Consider the following 12,524-nt stretch of genomic DNA (forward strand, 5'->3'; position numbering starts at 1 on the left):
AACATTATTTTTACTCTCGCTATAGAATTGGTATATTTGTGTTTGGGGATTTTTTTGGGGGGAGGGGGTTGTTTTCTTTTTTTTTTGGTTTGGTTGATTTGGTTTTGTGTAGTTTTTTTGTATTGTGTTTGCTAGGGTGTTTTTGTGGTTTTGTTGTTTTGTTTGTTTATATCCATTTAGTTGGTTGGTTTTGATTTTTATTCCCCACTTGCTAGAAACTAATTATACACAACAAAAATTATTTATATGCATTTCTCTGATATTTTTGTGATACTATTTGAAGCATATTTTCTTTTACTTTATGCATCACTCTAACATAATTCAGAAGTAAAATATAAAATTTGATATAAAGTGCATGTTTTTATAAAAATTATATTAGTTCTTAAATATATTTAAATGAACCTTATTCCTTTCTGGATTTTTTCTATCTTTGCTCTTCAGAGTGTACAGTTAAAATCATTAGTTTTTATAAAAACTGTTTCTAAATGTTTGTATTTCCCTTGTGAAGTTACTATAATTTTAAGGGATATTTCACAGGATGGTCTTTACAAATATCTAAATGTTCAGCTCTTTTTTCCTATTTCTTCATCAGACTATTTAGTATAAATTGCATCTCATTTTGACTAGACTCAAAGTGCTAAACACAATTTTGCATGAAGTCCCACCACAAAAACTAACAGTACTGAACTTTTCTTACATTGAATGGAAGATATGAAAACTGTAGTCTTCTTCCAAATTATGATCAAAGAGAAATGCTTCAGTACTATTTGTTTTTCCAGCCATCATCTAAAGATTGAACTAGATACAGACAAATTCTCCATCTGTGTATGTCTGTATGTGCACATGTAGATGCGTGCATATGTAAACACCCCTTTCACAGTAATAAACCCTGCTTTTTAAATTAATGTCCCTTTTTCTTTTCAGAAAAGAGAAGTCTGAGTTTTGGGATCAAAACTGACAAAGGTGAACCTATTCTTTTCTCTTGTGAAATCAATCCAAATAATTTTCACAATGAAACTTAAGGAAAAGAACAACTGTCTTTTAGACCCTGAATTCACCACTGAAAATGGGAAAAGAATAACTTGTTTTGAATATTCCTGTAGCTTTTGGAAGAAAATAATTTCTTTACCTCATGTTTATCTCATTTATTGGAAAGTTTGGCAACCAGCTGTTGCGATGAATGTTTAAAAGCAAATATTTTTCCAAATCAATACATTTATTCACTAAACCCAGAGACATAACAAAGCAGTACCTATTGACCAGCAAGGTGAACCTCAATGAATTTTCTACAGCTTTTATAGAACTTGTCTCACAATAGTTCATGAGCCTTGTTATCAATAGATAACGAGAGTTAAGGATCATTAGAGTAATAACAGATTTGACTATCTCCCTTTGAGAAGCAGTTTTTTTTTTCTTATAGTCTTCCTAAGAGACAACAAAACAGCATGAACTGTACTGTGTTATTTTGGATAATTCATTTGCATGTATGTTTATGCGTAGATTTTATATCTATTTAAGACAAAAAATCCTCTGTAAAAATTCTTGAGCCATAAGGCAAATGTAGCATCTTGCATTGTTTATCTAGTGAATAAGGCAGTGTGCTTCCAGTTTAGAAGGCTTTATATTGATTACTTATTCTGGAACAGTCCTTCCTGTGCAGCTTGACAGCCTCTGAATATACATTAAAATAAATCCAAATCTTCAATTCAAATCCAAATGGAAACTGAACCCAAGTATTTAACACCTAATTTCTGTAAGTATTATACTTTTGCAAGTATTAAAAATATATTGCAGTTTTGTTCAATAGTTTAGTTCGATTCCTATTGAAAATGCATGTGTACATTAACTGACAAATTATCTGCTTAAGTAACTCCAATAAATCCTTTGGATTTATATTAGCAAAGAAATTAACTGGAAATATTAACTTACAGTACTTTTCAGATCTAGTAAAGTGTCTCAGTTTTTATTTAATTACAAGAATATATGCCAATTTGGTTTTGACTGGAACTGCTTTCCTTTTTTTACACATACCTTTTTTTCTGTGGATATTCACAAACTAAGATCTATGGGCGTTACCTGAAAATTATGGCATAAACTTAACTCAAGTTCATTTTTCATGAATTATTTTTGGAAAAGATTTAGCCTCTTGTAAGGTACCCTTCTAATGTTCAGAACTAATGGACAATAATTGGATTAAAAAAAAGAATATAAGTGAATATTCTTATTTTATGTGGAACAAAAAATTAATTTGCATTTTTTAAACAATACATGGTTCAAATAGAACAAAAATAATTTATGCCTAAAGTGCAGAGCAGTAAAACTTGTATGTGGGAAACCTATCAGTTCTTTACAGTTTCATGTCAGAATTACAGTTGTTCCTCAAATAAAAAGGTGTAAGAGAGTCATTTGAATTTGGAGGGTAGAGGGGGAGAGGAATGCTTGTAATATCTTATTATCTCAGGAAATCAATGCACAGTATCATCTTCTATCATTTCTGGTACTAATGAACTGTATTGAAATACAGCTCATCATTTCTTTTTAAGCTTATGAAGCAATATTTAGACAAAGGCTTTATAACAGTACATAGGCATACTGGGTTAATATTGAGAAGTTATTTTAGCTCAGTTTTCTGTATCTTCACTATAGTAAACAAACTGGAAAAATTCCCAAAGTATAATACACCTTATAATGACAGTGTAGTGCAGAGATTAGCTACAAGGAATTCTTTACTTAAATATGAACAGCACTGAAATATAGATATAACTTGCTCCTTAGTAGGGTAGACATAAAATTTTTTCTAATCAAGAATGTTTTAACTTGAAAAGTTGGAGCAATCATGGGATTTCCTTCATAACTTGACACTAGACTACTCTTTGCTTACCACTGTGTAAGGACTTTCTTAGATGTACCCTAATCTATAAGAATTGAAAAGGAGAGGCAGGAAGTCAGTAAAAATAGAAATACAACGGGAAAAAGGTAAAAAAAGATCCAAATGTGTCCTTGCAAACTCCTGATAATCTGAATTTGGCAAGTTATGCTACATTCTTACATAGAATAAATAAAGGAACTTTTACAAATGCAATGTCCTTATGAAGAGTCAAAATGGCATCTGCACAAGGAAATTACACCATAAACTCTACTGAACTGCTCTGAAGGGCTGAATAATACATACCTAAGAGTAAAGCAGTTGATAAACTTGAATTTCCAGAAATTTTATTACAACCTACCCCACTAAAGGTTACTGAGGAACTTTCCCAGTATCAATGATAGTGAGGAGGCAAATGTTTGCAGTATATTAATTACTATTTGGAGACAGAGAACTGAAGGTAAGGCTAAGTAGTCAGAAGGGAAAAGTGTAAACAGTGAAGCTCTGCAGTAATATGGTCTGGGAGGTATCCTGCAATTTGCAGCAGTTTCAAAAAGGAAGTAAGCACTAAGATAAGGAAGTTTTCTGATTATGCTGACTTCTTCAACTTAAAATGAATAAAAGACAAGACTGTGAAGAATTATAGAAGAACCTTAAAAAACAGCATTGTCAGAAAAAGAAATTGCGCAAGAAATTTGGTGTTGTGAACTTGCCAAAGGATTGTAACACTGTATTTGATGGTCTGTGTGTTACTATAGTCACTCGAAAAACAAAAGAAAACAAAAACAAAATCCCAAAAGTGGTGGTGAAATTAATTCATTCTTGAAAATGTAAGCTGCAATGAGCAGGAGCAAATTTTTTTTTTTTAACACAAAGTCCCGTTCAAATAATTGTTTTCATAGAATCATAGAATTGGCTGGGTTGAAAGGGACCTCAGAGATCATCGAGTCCAACCCTTGAACCACCGTTGCGGTTGCTAGACCATGGCACTGAGTGCCACATCCAGTCTCTTTTTAAATATCTCCAGGGACGGAGAATCCACCACTTCAGTGGGCAGCCCATTCCAATGACGGATCACTCTTTCCGTAAAGAAATTCTTTCTAATATCTAACCTAAACTTCCCCTGGCACAACTTAAGTCCATGCCCTCTTGTCTTGTTGAAAGTCGTTTGGTAAAAGAGCCCAACCCCCACCTGGCTACACCCTCCTTTCAGGGAGTCGTAGAGAGCGATGAGGTCTCCCCTGAGCCGCCTCTTCTTTAGGCTGAACAACCCCAGTTCTCTCAGCCTCTCCTCGTAGGGTCTATGCTCGAGTCCCTTCACCAGCCTGGTTGCCCTCCTTTGGACCTGCTCCAGGACCTCGATATCCTTCCTGAACTGGGGGGCCCAGAACTGGACACAGTACTCAAGGTGTGGCCTTTTTATAGAATGTAAAAAGTTTCAACAATGAAAAGTTAAAGATGGTGAGAATTATGGAGTTATTCTACGAAAAGTGATCAAGTAATCTTGGCTACTGCAACCTGGCAGGACAGCTAAGGACATTTATATTACAAGACAAAACCATAAGTGGAGCATATATGAAAAAATTTGCACTGCTCTCTCCTTTGGGAGTAAGAACCAGGGAATATTAGATGATAAATTGCTTTAACACAAAAAAAAAGGAATTATTTCCTCCCATCTCCAGTAGCAGAGACTGACAGGCATACATGCTGATTGCCCACATGGGTTCAATTACAGATTGAACTGATGAGAGGAACAGAAATGTTCTGAAGGTTTAAAAATATAAAGGAATCACATCTAGCCTAGAAAGTCCAACACATTAACTTTTGCTGGGGACATGGAGCATATTTGGGGAAAACTTCACATTCCGTTGCCTTATTCTTTTTGCCATACATCACTTTCGGCTACTTTGTACAAACAGATATGAACTGGATAGAAACCTTTTTCATCCCTGTGCATACATCTTCATATTTCTTACTTTGTTTTTTAAACCCAAAGTTAGACAAATCTGTGTCATAATCTCTGAAAAACTCTTCAAATTCTTATTGGTAAGTCATTAATCAAATTGTACTGTGTATTCATTAAACTTATTTTTTTTCTCCAGCTTATTTCATCTTATTTTTGCTCTTTAACATTGAAAATAAAGACTGCATATACAAGTGTAAATGAAATAATAGAAATGTTTCATATTTTATATGAAAAATAAAAAGCATCTACCAGCAAATATCATAGGTTTTAGGCTAAAGTCTTGTACATCGTTGCAAGACATTAATATGTAAGAGCTTTATAAATTTGAATATGTAAGTACTAGCCTCTAGGGTAGAATAAAAATTTATTTGGAGATTTCAACATTTGTCCTATTGTCTTAAGTTCATGGCTAAGCAGGGGTGTGTGTGGTTTGTATTTTTTTCTTTTAAAACAATCTCCCTATTCATGTGATATTTCCATATCGAGGCACAGATTTTAGCAGGACAATAATTTTCTTTAATATTTTGGAAATTATAATTAATATCTTCAAGTGAAATACCATTTTCCTTTTGATAGGCTATATATTTTTCCTGTCACACTTCTGCATGTGATATAATAATAATAATTAAAAAAACCAAAACAAACCAAAACCTTCAAAATGAGACAACCTTCCTATACCTCCAGACTGCCTTCATGAGGTATACAAAGTATGAGTTTTCAGTATCCTAAGATAATGGATATCTAAGATACCAGAATTCAAAATGAGATGCCACATAATGAGTAGAAATTTACCTTCTTCCAGTATTTAAATTACTCTAAACAACAGAACTACATTGTTGTAAATCTTACACAAACAAAAGACAGAAAATAATGTCCATCATGGGGATGTTAGCAGTCTAATAGCTAAACATCTCTTCTGTATCACATCTGCCTCCGCTGAATGTATCAGTGGTCCCATTACCCTGGACATGCTTTGAATCCATTACATTCCTGCTGGTGATTTTACCTAAGGATAATCATCCTTACAAGGGAGGGAAGATATCCTTACATCAGAAATTCAACACACTGTTTTAACCTGAAGAAAATGGAAAGGATCCTTAACGTGAATACCCTGTTTATTGCTTAAATATTTCTATTATTACCAGTCTTTTCCACAATGTAATCTTATAAAACATTGGCTTATGTATGAAACAAATAATTCTAAAGTTGGTTCTTTATAAAAACTTTATACAAATTTACACATATAACCACAGTAGTGGTCATATGTCAGTAGATGTCATTATCAGCCTTGATTTTTTTTAACTCTTTTACTATAGTTTTCAGAAGTTAACCAAAAAGTTTTTCAATATACAGAGATGTTTCTCCTAATAGTTTCTTCTCAGGAATATGTAATTTTATATGTTTCCTTTGGCTGATTTCCTTTTTGCAAAATTTTTCTTCAAGCCAAACAAATCTACTTCTCAGTCTAAAAGTTGATGTCTCTGTTTTCAATATTTTCAATATTCAGAGCATAGTTAAATCTAATGATTTCTTTAGTTTGAAACTTCTTCCGTTGGGACTAGGTGATGCATGTCAGGGTCGTTGTCAGTGTCTGGTTAACTCTCTGCATATTGTGGCATTTTAAAAAAAAAAATAACACAAATTTAGAAATTAGACACAGGCAGAAAAGACCACAAAGAAGAAAAAATCATCCTTTTATTTAGAATTTGACCTGGAATTCCTAAACATGTTAATAGATGAATACTTACCACCTGTGTCATTAATGTAAATATTAGAAAAAGTCATTAGAATTTATATACCTAAGGCCCTTTTGAAAATGGTTTTTATTTGCTTAGACCACTTCTGAAATCTGGTTTTAATGCTGCTGCCAACAGTCAACAGGAAAGGGATGAATGAACCTTAAGCTCAGAGAATCTAATCTCATAGTAAACGAAATTGTACAACTTTGTATGAGAAGGGGGAAGTGGATGCATAGTGATAGCTCTTAAATGTAGTTTCCTGACAAAAATATGTGTGCTCCTGAAGTAATTACTTTAGCCTTCCTCTACAGACTGGCACTTGCTGTCTTGCAAGACTTTTAGGGAAGGAAGGGTATCAATAAAATTAGTCCAAAGGTCACTAAGGTCATGAAGGGATTTTATTAATTTCTTTGTGCATGTAGAAAGAAAAGTCCTTCAGAAACAATAATCCTCAACTTCCTTTCTGCTTTCTCTCCACGGCCTTGTTCTGCCTGTAAATGTGAACAACTGATAACACTATTCTCTCTACATAATTAACCTGAATTGGTAGAATAAAGGGTCACTCAAAGAGTTGTTAGTCCCTCACCATCCATTGCTCTAACCTTCATTTATTGAGAGATGCTTTCCCACTGTCTTGGCATATAACACTTCATGTCGGTAGCTGACTCTCTGCGGTTCATTTGAAGATGTCTCTGAATATTAATTCTATCATTTCCTTAGGCAATGTCCTTTTTCTCTCATAATTTTCTTCAGGACATTTTTCTGGGGACTTTTCTCTCATTAACATGAGGAGCTTTAAGAGATATTTTTCAGTGTCTTTGATTACTATACCTCTATCTGGGTTTTTGTTTGTTTTTTTTTTTCTTAGAGTTTTGTTACAGAAAACAAATACAATCTTTAAGAAGCTTAAAGTGTAAAATTGAGAGTTAATGCATTTTTTATATTTTAATCTGCCTTTCTGCAAATCAAAGGGTATCCCTACCTGTTATAATGTTCAAAAATTATAAAATAGAAAAAAAAAAGGTCAATGTCGCATAAAACAAACTCACAGTCTGTAATTTTTCTTTATTATTCTTAGTCAGGACATTCAAGAATAGGTTGGATGAGGCTTTCAGCAACCTTGTCTATTTGAGAGGCATCTCTGCCCACATCTAGGAGATTAGAATAGATGATTTGTACAGTCCCTTCCAACTTAAGCCACTCTATGGTTCTATATATTAATACAGATGTCAGATTTTGCATTTATAGCATTATTAAAAAGCTTAGATCCTTCTTAAGGACTGGTCAGCATTATGTAGTTAAACATTCACAAAAAACAAAACCAATATTTTTTCCTGCATTTCATCAATCTTTTTTCTGCTTTATAAGTGAATATTAACAGCAGCTAAACATATTCTTTTGTCATACATAATGTAACACCACTTAATACAGCCTTTTACAAACACTTTGCCATAGGCAAGTTTGTTAAATTTTAGTATATGCAGAATATTTTTTGTTGTTTCTTTTGATGCAGTTACAAACTACTAAAGATTACTATATGCTTACAAATTCTCTTTGTTTTTAAGCAAACGTCTATAAACACAAATTTTACCTTTTGACCAATGCTGGGTTTTTTGGTGTTATTTGTTTGCTTATTGGGGGCTTTTGTTAATTTTTTTTTTTCAAGATAGTGAGCTACAGTAAAAAAAGAAGACGTACTCCAGAGAATCACGTAAGAATCGTGTCCATTTTAGTATTTTGTCTGTAGGTTTTCCAAAAGATTGTGTCACAGAATTTTGATGAGAAAAGGGCAAAGAGGGGAGTGTGACCAGAGCCATAAATTAGCTTGTGAATGTTAGGAAAAGGATTTAGTGTCCATTTTTATCTTGCACCCTTATTTTAATTACTTGTTACCTTATAAATCTAGAAGAACAAATCTGCTTTATTTACCCTGTGTATAAAATTATAGATTCATAGAAAGGTTTGAGTTGGAAGAAACATTAAAAATCATCTAGTTCCAAGCCCTTTTGCATGGGAAGGGACAATTTCCACCAGACCAGGCTGCTCAAAGCCACATCCAGATTGGTGTTGAACACCTTCAGAGGGGCCATCTGCAATCACCCTGGGCAACCTCTTCCAGTGTCTCACCATCCTCCCAGGAAAAAAAATTCTTCCAAATATCTGACCATCCTGTTGTCCTATGTCTTTGTGTCCTAGTAATAAAAGTCCCTCTCCAGTTTCTATGTGAAGTGTAGCATGTGTGACAAGCAGAAATTTGAGACTTCATCAAGCATTTCTTCTGCTCTCTGGTCTAGAAGGAAGCCCTAGAGGAGCAGACTTCCCCTGAAGAGATGACTTGTCTTTCAGAGATGGTGTTGCTTCCCTTAAACCTTTTTTTTGCAATTATTTTGCTTCCCTTGAGGCTATTTTTGAATCATATTTGTATTACTATCAACACTAGCAAGCAAGAGGAAAGCATGGAAGATGTTTTTTCCATTATATAGTCATACACTGCTACAACTTTGAAAAGAAGTATTAGGAAAAATAGAACAAGAATCATAATGCATCTATGCACACATCTGTGTTAGAAAAGGACTATAAATGCAAGAATATTTCAGTCACAAAAATGGGAAACACCATTCAAATTCAAGAGAAGAGCACTACCTGGACAACAGTATTTGCATGACCAGAGTATTAATATATTTATTGTTTTGAATTAGAAGAATACCAGAGAATCCAATCCCAGAATACTAGTGCCGCAAAAATGGTCCCTGCTCATTTTTAAGAGATTTCTCTGCTTGTGATCTCAAATGCACCATGATTCCAAATAAGTTTATTACAGTAAAGAGCTGAAAAAAGGTTCAGCATTATGCATGTGTAATTGGCTGCTTCACATTTTAGAAAATTAGTCTAACTGAGGAAGATCCAAATAAAAGAGGATTTGTTGTGTTCTTGTAAAAACATGATTAATGGCTAGCTTATCCTGACCCTAAGGCTTGATGCGAGTTATAATGCAGAATACAAATCAGGATAATCCCATACTAGTGACACAGCAATAATGATGAACCATGTATATGAACTGATGTTAGCTGATGACATATAATATGCTTCATATGTACACTTTTGAGAAGACAGGATTTGCTAACAATGCCTGTTCAGTGGCTTATTAATGAAAAATGAAAGTCCAAGTTAATCTCACTATATGATGGGAAAAACATTAAACAAAAAATAAAACCGTCTGGTAGAATGATAATATTGGTATGAGTGAGAAGACAAACAGTAGTTGCATGAAAATAGCAGCTAGTACAAAATCTAAGGAAGCAGAACTTTGTGTTAGGAGACAAAATTCAAACAGATTGATACATTTTGGGGAATGGAAAATGCACTCAATAGATATAATTCTCTCCTTTTGTTTAGGACCACACAGTATCATTTGTGCAATTAGGTAACGATCAAAAAAGGGAGTGTGTCACATCCTGTTTAAACTAATGGAAACATAGTTTATTATGTGTGATTCAAGAAAGTTAAAACAGACAATAAAAAAAAAAAAAAAACATATAATGTGGTGTGAAATTTTAATTCATCAGAGATGAAATGGAATAAGAATTAAAAAAAAGATCTGTGCATTTCTCCCTTTCACTTTAAGGAGATAGGCAGTTTAAGATACCTGTACCAAGGATAGTATAAATGAATCAGTAAAATGTAATGAAAATTATAATAGTATAGCACTGACATATTCAATTATCAATTAAAACTTAGGGAAGTACTAAAAAACTAGGGAAGTACTTCAGAGCTGAAGTACATACTGACACCATTTACAAACAGCTTTCTTGAATATGTAACACTTCATTTTAATTGGATCAGGCACAGTTTAAGCAATGAGTCAACTCACAGCTTGAGTTTATACTGTATGGCACTACACAAGAGATGTCACCAAAATAATAAAGCATGGAAGGGAATCTATTCAATGCTACCAGTAAAGAATAGGCATGTATGAGTGTCTATGTATGTATCCTTAGTGCACAAAGACAAAGTGCATGCTGAGTATACTGTATTGTAAAGCTTCCAGACTTGCTCTACACTGAAGAAGACAATTTCTTATTCAGGAAGTTCCTTGGGTCAAAGAAGTGATTTTAACATCTACAGAAATTATTAAACCTATTGACAAAAACAGATCTTTTCCCAAAAGTCATACTTAGAAAGATCCATCAGCGAAGGAAAATTAATATTTTTTTTTCATTCAGAGCAGAATTACTCATGTTTAATGATAACTGTAATATCTCTTCCTTTTGCAAAATGAGTAGCAGATACTTTTGGCTTTAACTGTTTATCCTTTCCCTGTAAGAAAGGAATTAGTAGATTAGAAATAAGAACTAAGCACTTCTGCTTGTACATCACTAAGGTGCAGTAGGATTGAGAACACTTGCCTGTTAAACAGCAGCTGTCCTTGAGGCAACAAATGTCTTTAAAAATACAGACCGTTCTTGTAAATGTCCTTCAGAAGCATTAATCTCTAAGTTTAGCAGATAAATCTTTAACATACTTAATACTATTTTGTTCTGGTGAAGCTGTCTAGAGTGGATCACAAGAAAGCTGGTGGAGAGATCAACCCTCCAGGGAGCCAGCAGGAAGATTTTTGTCGTTCACTGTGATTTGTTTGTAGAAGACCATTGTTAAAATGGATATGTGGAGCTAATGTATTTCAGCACACGAATGCCAAGGTTGATATTCCAACAAAACACTCAATAAGAAATTTTGGAAATTACCTATGATGTTTCAGTTACTATGCAAAACCCTTTAGACAATTATACAGCAAAATTTTTTCTCAAATAGAAATATATCTCCTAAAACTCCCAGGAATACTAGTGCAGTAAGATAAAGAGTCAGGAAGGCAGCAACAGTTTCCTCTATGAACGGTCTTTGTTATTTATGTATTGTATTTTACTTTCACTAATGTAAAAAAATTCATAGATATTTCAAAGATTTTCAGCTGTATTCAAAAATATGGGGGGGATGTCATTAAGCCATTTGGCCCCAACCCATTTGCAGGAGTTTGCACTTGCCCTTTTCAGCTTCATGTAATTGACATGGGATCACCTCTCAAGCCTGTATAGGTCCATCTGGATGGCATCTATTCCCTCCAGTGTGCTGGTGACACCTCACAGCTTGGTGTCATCAGCTATTTTATGGAAGTCATGTTGGCTGTAACCAATCACTTCCCTATTTTCCAAGTGCCTTGGAATAGTTTTCAGGATGATCTTGTACATGATATTACTGAGCAAAAAGGTGAAGCTGACTGGCCTGTTGTTCATCATTTCATTCATTTTTCCTCTTTTTGAAAATGGAGATTACTTTTCTCATTTTCCAGTCAGTTGGAACTGTACTAATCTGCCACAATTTCTAAAATTCAATGTGTAGTGGGTGTAACAACTTCACCTATCTGTTCCCTCAAGACCCAAGGATGCATCTCAAAAGATCTCATGGACTTGCACACCTTCAGGTTTCTTAAGACTGTCTCAAACTTGATCAATCCCTGCCATGGGTGGTTCTTCATTCTCCCAGTCCTTGTCTTTGCCTTCTGTGACTTGCTTGGTGTAGCTTGAGTAGTTGCTCATGAAGACTGAGGTCAAAAAGTCACTGAATGCCTCAGCCTTTCTAATATCTCAGGGAACAAGGTCTCCTGTTTCCTTCGAGAGCGCACTAACTTTTCTTTTATTGCTGTCATACCTATAAAAGCTTTTCTTGTTGTACTTGATGTCCTTGGACAGATTTCATTCTATCTCAGCTTCAGCTTTCCTAACCTGATCCCTGGCTGCTTGGACAAGTTTTCTGTATTACTCCCAGTCTACCTTCTCTTGCTTCAACCCTCTGTAGGCTTTCTTCTGCATCTAAGTGTTCCAGGAGCTCCTTGTTCATCCATGTAGGCCTCCTGGGATTTTTGCCTGAGTTCTTGTTGTTATGCATCACTTCCAAG

This window comes from Calypte anna, chromosome Z, assembly GCF_003957555.1.
Source record: "Calypte anna isolate BGI_N300 chromosome Z, bCalAnn1_v1.p, whole genome shotgun sequence".
In the NCBI taxonomy this organism is placed as follows: domain Eukaryota; kingdom Metazoa; phylum Chordata; class Aves; order Apodiformes; family Trochilidae; genus Calypte; species Calypte anna.